This window comes from Procambarus clarkii, chromosome 13 (genome assembly GCF_040958095.1).
Source record: "Procambarus clarkii isolate CNS0578487 chromosome 13, FALCON_Pclarkii_2.0, whole genome shotgun sequence".
NCBI lineage: Eukaryota > Metazoa > Arthropoda > Malacostraca > Decapoda > Cambaridae > Procambarus > Procambarus clarkii.
In genome coordinates, this window is record NC_091162.1 from 9,825,210 (window position 1) to 9,833,230 (window position 8,021).

Genomic DNA, 8,021 nt, shown 5'->3' on the forward strand with positions numbered 1-8,021 from the left:
GCAGCGGCGGCGGCGGCAGCGGCAGCAGCGGCGGCAGCGGCGGCGGCTTCAGGTAGAGGATACCCTGGAGGGTAGGACCCGACGCCAGGTAATGGCGCCGCCTTGCCCACGGGCTTGACCGCGCTGGCGCCAGAGGAGGTGGGCGTGGGCGCTTTGGAATTGGGCGTGGCGGGCTTGTCCTCCTTCCTGGCCTGGGGCGTGGAGGACGAACTGCCAGAGCTCCTGGGGCTGGGGGACACAACACCAGGTTACTACACTACCCGCACAGTGCTAACACGCCAACAGTAGCTGCACTCAGTGACCCGCTACACCCCACGTGACGCCCTAAGTAACGCACTATAACACACCAGTATGGACACGCTCATAAACCTTCCTTAACATTACTTATAACATTATACAAGGTACAAGGAGGGTGGAGGGGGGGGTACAAGGAGGGTGGAGGGGGGGGTACAAGGAGGGTGGAGGGGGGGGTACAAGGAAGGTGGAGGGGGGTACAAGGAGGGTGGAGGGGGGTACAAGGAGGGTGGAGGGGGGGTACAAGGAAGGTGGAGGGGGGGTACAAGGAAGATGGAGGGGGGGTACAAGGAAGGTGGAGGGGGGGTACAAGGAAGGTGGAGGGGGGGTACAAGGAAGGTGGAGGGGGGGTACAAGGAAGGTGGAGGGGGGGTACAAGGAAGGTGGAGGAGGGGTACAAGGAGGGTGGAGGGAGGTACAAGGAGGAGAGGCAGCAGTAGCAGTGAGGTACTCACCTGACGGAGCCAAGAGGCGGCGTCTTCTTAGAGACGCCGTTCTCCCGCGGGGAGGTGGTACCGTTGACCGCCGGGCTCACAGAGTCCTGTACCAACACAACGAGGTTACTTCTCCACTCTTAACAACCCGCTAACTACCAATACACACACACACATTTGTCAAGTATCTCTTAAATTTAATTGGTTCACTCACTCGCACATTCTTTCTCACACACAGTCAACAATTATTTATATATTATACTTAGAAGAAATTAATGTATACAATGTGAGGTTGTCCCCCGTGTAGCCGCCCTTCTCTCCCTCTGCACAGTTCACAGTACCTAGCAGCACGAGTACGAGCTATGGGGGGGGGGGGGGGGGGGCAGACGACTGTGCCGCGCCCGGCAACAATGGCAAGTTCTTCAACGGGGACGATCTGAGGGTTCCTGAGGCCCTGGGAGGGAGGTTCGGCTGCCTCGCCTCCTTCACCGTCGCCGCCTGTCTGGCGGAGGTGCGTCGCTGACACTGTTGAAGGAGACGTGATGCCCGGAGTGTGCTTGAGGGGAGGTGCAGGCGCTTCAGTGGTGGTGGCGCCTCCTCGTCTTGTACCTGGTGATGGTACCGGGCTTCGTCTCCCTAGTCAGGAGCCCAACCATCATGTAGCATAGGACCGACAAGCTGCAGCGGTTCATGGTTCCCATCGGGGTGCTGAGCGTGCTGTACTCGGTGGCCGCCCCGGTCCCGGTGGCCTGGGGCCAGATTCACGAAAGCACTTACGCAAGCACTTACGAACGTGTACATCTTTCCTCAATCTTTGACGGCTTTGGTTACATTTATTAAACAGTTTACAAGCATGAAAACTTGCCAATCAACTGTTGTTATTGTTATAAACAGCCTCCTGGTGCTTCGGAGCTCATTAACTGTTTAATAATTGTAAACAAAGCCGCCAAAGATTGAGAAAAGATGTACAGGTTCGTAAGTGCTTGCGTAAGTGCTTTCGTGAATCTGGCCCCTGGCTCTCCCACCAGCAGGCCCACCACGACCAGTGGCCGGTGTCGTGGCCGCGGGAGGTCTGAAACATCGGTTGATGTTGGGTTGTTGTTGCCCGGGGATGGTCGAAGGTTACTCGGTAGTGGGCAGGAATTGGAGTACCAAACGTCCACTGCTTTTCCTTAGTTTTATTATAAAAAATATATATCTTGTACACGGGCCAGGATCTAGAAGCTAGAGAGTGTGAGGGAGCGTGTGTAGACGCTCCGTGGCCCTGGCTGTCTCTGAAGGTCTGAGGGCTGCAGGCGCAGAGCTACATTCAAATCTGCTGACAACTTTGTTGATACCTATTAAGTTGTTTAGCTTAGCGCCGGCCATCATAAGAGGGTATTGGGTCACCCCATGTGTATGGCGCCTAACTGGCGTCCAACAGATCCCGCCAGGAGCACTGGCTCACCTACAGCATAAACCGTCCCCGCGGACGTGTCTACGCAGGGAGGGGTTGCCGCGCCCCTCACTCCCCCAGCCACCCCCTTCCACCACTACCACCGTGGCCAGACTCCTGCCTGAGGCAGCTGTGCCCTTCAGACCCTCTCGCACTCCTGAAGACCACTTGGGCTGGACTAGAGCGACGGTCTCGCTTCATGCAGGTCGGCGTTCAATCCCCAACCGTCCAAGTGGTTGGGCACCCATTCCTTCCCCGCCGTTCCATCCCAATCCTTATCCTGACCCCTTCCCAGTGCTATATAGTCGTAATGGCTTGGCGCTTTCCCCCTGACAATTCCCTTCCTGAAGAGACCCACTAGTGAAGCAGGTGGTGGTGGGCGGGATGGCTCGTGCACTCAAGTCTGTTACTCTGGAGCCCCCAAGAGTATCCAATACCACGTCACTCAAGTCTGTTCCTCTGGAGCCCCCAAGAGTATCCAATACCACGTCACTCAAGTCTGTTCCTCTGGAGCCCCCAAGAGTATCCAATACCACGTCACTCAAGTCTGTTCCTCTGGAGCCCCCAAGAGTATCCAATACCACGTCACTCAAGTCTGTTCCTCTGGAGCCCCCAAGAGTATCCAATACCACGTCACTCAAGTCTGTTCCTCTGGAGCCCCCAAGAGTATCCAATACCACGTCACAACACCAGAAACCGTCTATACAACTCGCCAGATACTTGCCAATGACAAAATTTATCACTGTTCAAAAAGCAAAACAAAATGAATATTGTGACACACGACACTGTCCAAGTGCAGTGTTAATATTAATATTCTGATTAGGCACTGTTAAAGAAGGACTGCCTCGGGAGGCTGCACTTACACTTCACTGTATAAGTCCGTGTTGGCACTTGTCTAGTGCCACGAAAGGTTCCCCGAGGCAGAGCGGGACGGCGCGAGGCCTTCTCAGAAAAGTGACGAATTTTATTATTATAGTTTTGTTTTTTTGTTTTTACGAAAATCCTTTTTTAGTAGTTTTATTTGTTTTGCTGCATTATTGAGTTGAATGGTGGTGCAGAGACCTGGGGCCAGATTCACGAAAGCACTTACGCAAACACTTACGAACCTGTACATCTTTTCTCAATCTTTGGCGGCTTTGTTTCCAATTATTAAACAGTTAATGAGCTCCGAAGCACCAGGAGGCTGTTTATAACAATAACAACAGTTGACTGGCAAATTTTTATGCTTGTAAACTGTTTAATAAATCTAATCAAAGCCGTCAAAGATTGTGGAAAGATGTAGACGTTCGTAAGTGCTTGCGTAAGTGCTTTCGTGAATCTGGCCCCTGGTCTCGTGCGGCTGTGTATCCTAAACTCTCTCAGCTCGACCACTCCTGAACGCTCACAGTTCAAAATTGTGGCTATCTTGAGGTTATCTTGAGATGTTTTCGGGGCTTTAATGTCCCCGCGGCCCAGTACTCGACCAGGCCTCCAACCCCCAGGAAGCAGCCCGTGACAGCTGACTAACACCCAGGTACCTATTTTACTGCTAGGTAACAGGGGCATAGGGTGAAAAAAAAACTGCCCATTGTTTCTCACCGACGCCCGGGATCGAACCCGGGACCACAGAACCACAAGTCCAGTGTGCTGTCCGCTCGGCCGACCAGCTCCCTCCGACCGGCTACACGACACTTATGACCCTACACGGGGGTGGAAATAGCCCAAGGTACTCTATCCCGTTGAGATATATTTCTTTCTTGCCTCGATAAACAAACTTGAACTTGAAGATCCTACAACAGTTGCAGCAACTTGTGCACCTTCCTTAGCTGCACATGCTCCTGTATATATATAACCAGGCCACCCGGGGCTCTTCCCCCCCCCCCTTCCTCGCCACGATAACCAAGCCACCCGGGGCTCTTCACCCCTTCCTCGCCACGATAACCAGGCCACCCGGGGCTCTTCACCCCTTCCTCGACACGATAACCAGGCCACCCGGGGCTCTTCACCCCTTCCTCGACACGATAACCAGGCCACCCGGGGCTCTTCACCCCTTCCTCGCCACGATAACCAGGCCACCCGGGGCTCTTCCCCCCTTCCTCGCCACGATAACCAGGCTACCCGGGGCTCTTCCCCCCTTCCTCGACACGATAACCAAGCCACCCGGGGCTCTTCCCCCCTTCCTCGCCACGATAACCAGGCCACCCGGGGCTCTTCCCCCCTTCCTCGACACGATAACCAAGCCACCCGGGGCTCTTCCCCCCTTCCTCGACACGATAACCAAGCCACCCGGGGCTCTTCCCCCCTTCCTCGCCACGATAACCAGGCCACCCGGGGCTCTTCCCCCCTTCCTCGACACGATAACCAAGCCACCCAGGGCTGTTCCCCCCCTTCCTCGACACGATAACCAAGCCACCCAGGGCTGTTCCCCCCTTCCTCGCCACGATAACCAAGCCACCCAGGGCTGTTCCCCCCTTCCTCGCCACGATAACCAGGCCACCCGGGGCTCTTCCCCCCTTCCTCGACACGATAACCAAGCCACCCAGGGCTGTTCCCCCCCTTCCTCGACACGATAACCAAGCCACCCAGGGCTGTTCCCCCCTTCCTCGCCACGATAACCAAGCCACCCAGGGCTGTTCCCCCCTTCCTCGCCACGATAACCAAGCCACCCGGGGCTCTTCCCCCCTTCCTCGACACGATAACCAGGCCACCCGGGGCTCTTCCCCCCTTCCTCGACACGATAACCAGGCCACCCGGGGCTCTTCCCCCCTTCCTCGACACGATAACCAAGCCACCCGGGGCTCTTCCCCCCTTCCTCGCCACGATAACCAAGCCACCCGGGGCTCTTCCCCCCTTCCTCGACACGATAACCAAGCCACCCGGGGCTCTTCCCCCCTTCCTCGCCACGATAACCAGGCCACCCGGGGCTCTTCCCCCCTTCCTCGCCACGATAACCAGGCCACCCGGGGCTCTTCCCCCCTTCCTCGCCACGATAACCAGGCCACCCGGGGCTCTTCCCCCCTTCCTCGCCACGATAACCAAGCCACCCGGGGCTGAACCCCCCCTTCCTCGCCACGATAACCAAGCCACCCGGGGCTCTTCCCCCCTTCCTCGCCACGATAACCAGGCCACCCGGGGCTGAACCCCCCCTTCCTCGCCACGATAACCAAGCCACCCGGGGCTCTTCCCCCCTTCCTCGACACGATAACCAGGCCACCCGGGGCTCTTCCCCCCTTCCTCGACACGATAACCAGGCCACCCGGGGCTCTTCCCCCCTTCCTCGCCACGATAACCAGGCCACCCGGGGCTCTTCCCCCCTTCCTCGCCACGATAACCAAGCCACCCGGGGCTCTTCCCCCCTTCCTCGACACGATAACCAAGCCACCCGGGGCTCTTCCCCCCTTCCTCGCCACGATAACCAAGCCACCCGGGGCTCTTCCCCCCTTCCTCGACACGATAACCAAGCCACCCGGGGCTCTTCCCCCCTTCCTCGCCACGATAACCAAGCCACCCGGGGCTCTTCCCCCCTTCCTCGACACGATAACCAAGCCACCCGGGGCTCTTCCCCCCTTCCTCGCCACGATAACCAAGCCACCCGGGGCTCTTCCCCCCTTCCTCGCCACGATAACCAGGCCACCCGGGGCTGAACCCCCCCTCGCCACGATAACCAAGCCACCCAGGGCTGTTCCCCCCTTCCTCGACACGATAACCAGGCCACCCGGGGCTGAACCCCCCTCTCCACGATAACCAAGCCACCCGGGGGCTTAACTCCCCCTCCCTTCACCACGATAACCAAGCCACCCGGGGCTGTTCTCCCCTTCCTCGCCACGATAACCAAGCCACCCGGGGGCTGGTCTCCCCCCCCCCCTCGCCACGATAACTAAGCCACCCGGGGATCGAGTGACGAGTCATAACGTGTTTAACTACAATTAGAGGCCTGTGTGCTGAAGGTCGTGGGAGTTTACATATTGTTAGACCCTCCCGCCCGGCCCTCCACCCACTTCTAACTACCCCAGGTGACCTAACCTAACTATGATTCAATCTAACCTAACACTTTATTCAACATAACCTAACTAACACTTTATTCAACATAACCTAACACTTTATTCAACCTAACCTGGAAAGCCCTCTATCAACGGGAACCTTCCTATGGCTGGAGTATACCTGTAGCGGGTTCGACTCCCCCCTACAACTTGCTTGGTCCGGCACCCCGTGCAGCATTCTGGCCAATTTATAACTAGTTTTGTACTGACAATATTTCTCGTGTTTGCTGGGAGGAGACTGACACTAGTACAGCTCGTGGCTGTACAAGAATGTAAGAACTCTTGTATATATGTTCTGTCTTCCCTGTAGGAGGCGCCCTGGTCGACGACCGGGCCGCAGAGACGTTGAGCCCCGAAATCATCGCAAGGTAACCATCCTGCGTGTCGTTCAAGTGATTAATCTTGATCTCGTCTACCAGGAATTTATCTATTACACATGATGCTGTTTTTCGTTGCTCAGTCGAAGACCTTATTCCCGCCAAACACACACCGAAACTACGACGTTGGTACAACGTTCGAACAAGTTTTAAAACCTCCTAACCGTTATAACAACCAATATAGCAAGTTGTAACAACGTTCTAATACGTCATAAACACGTTAAGCCAAGATGTAACAACTTTATTACACGTTATAACAAGCGGAAAATAGAGACAGTTTCGGTTTGTGTTTCCAGGGATGGTATCATCTTGAAGTCTCCTGCTGTGTGGTACAGAACCTCCCTCCCACAGAGGCTGAGACACATCCTCCAGGCAACCCGTTCTCGCAAATTCGTAAAGTCAATATTGACTTATTAACTACGTGCATAGGTGATATACTAAACATAATAGATACCCTTAAAAAGATTCATAGAAAACACCGACCTTACCTAACCTTGTTACTATCTTAAGATAAGCATCTTATTGCTTCGTAATTACAATTATTATTTAACCTATACCTATTATAGGTTAGGTAATAATTGTAATTACGAAGCAATAAGATGCTTATCTTAAGATACTAACAAGGTTAGGTAAGGTCGGTGTTTTCTATGAATCTTTTTAAGGGTATCTATTATGTTAAGTATGTCACCAATGCACATATTTAATAAGTCAATATTGACTTATTAAATTTGCGAGAACGGGTTGCTCCAGGCTAGCATCTCTGGTCGATACCTGCTTGATGGGGTTCTGGGAGTTCTTCTACTCCCCAAGCCCGGCCCGAGCCCAGGCTTGACTTGTGAGAGTTTGGTCCACCAGGCTGTTGCTTGGAGAACCCCGCAGGCCCACCACAGCCCGGTTGGTCCGGCACTCCTTGGTGGAACTTATCTAGTTTTCTCTTGAAAATGTCCACGGTTGTTCCGGCAATATTTCTTATGCTCGCTGGGAGGGCGTTGAACAACCGCGGACCTCTGATGTTTATACAGTGTTCTCTGATTGTGCCTATGGCACCTCTGCTCTTCACTGGTTCTATTCTGCATTTTCTTCCATATCGTTCACTCCAGTACGTTGTTATTTTACTGTGTAGGTTAGGGACCTGGTCCTCTAGAATTTTCCAGGTGTATGTTATTTGGTATATCTCTCGTCTCCTTTCTAGAGAGTACATTTGGAGAGCTTTGAGACGATCCCAATAATTTAGGTGTTTTATCTCGTCTATGCGTGCCGTTCGTCTATGTTCTCTGTATTCCCTCTATTTCAGCAATCTCTCCTGCTCTGAAGGGGGGAAGTGAGTACTGAGCAGTACTCAAGACGGGACAACACAAGTGACTTGAAGAGTACAACCATTGTGATGGGATCCCTGGATTTGAAAGCTCTCGTAATCCATCCGATCATTTTTCTGGCTGACGCAATATTTGCTTGGTTATGC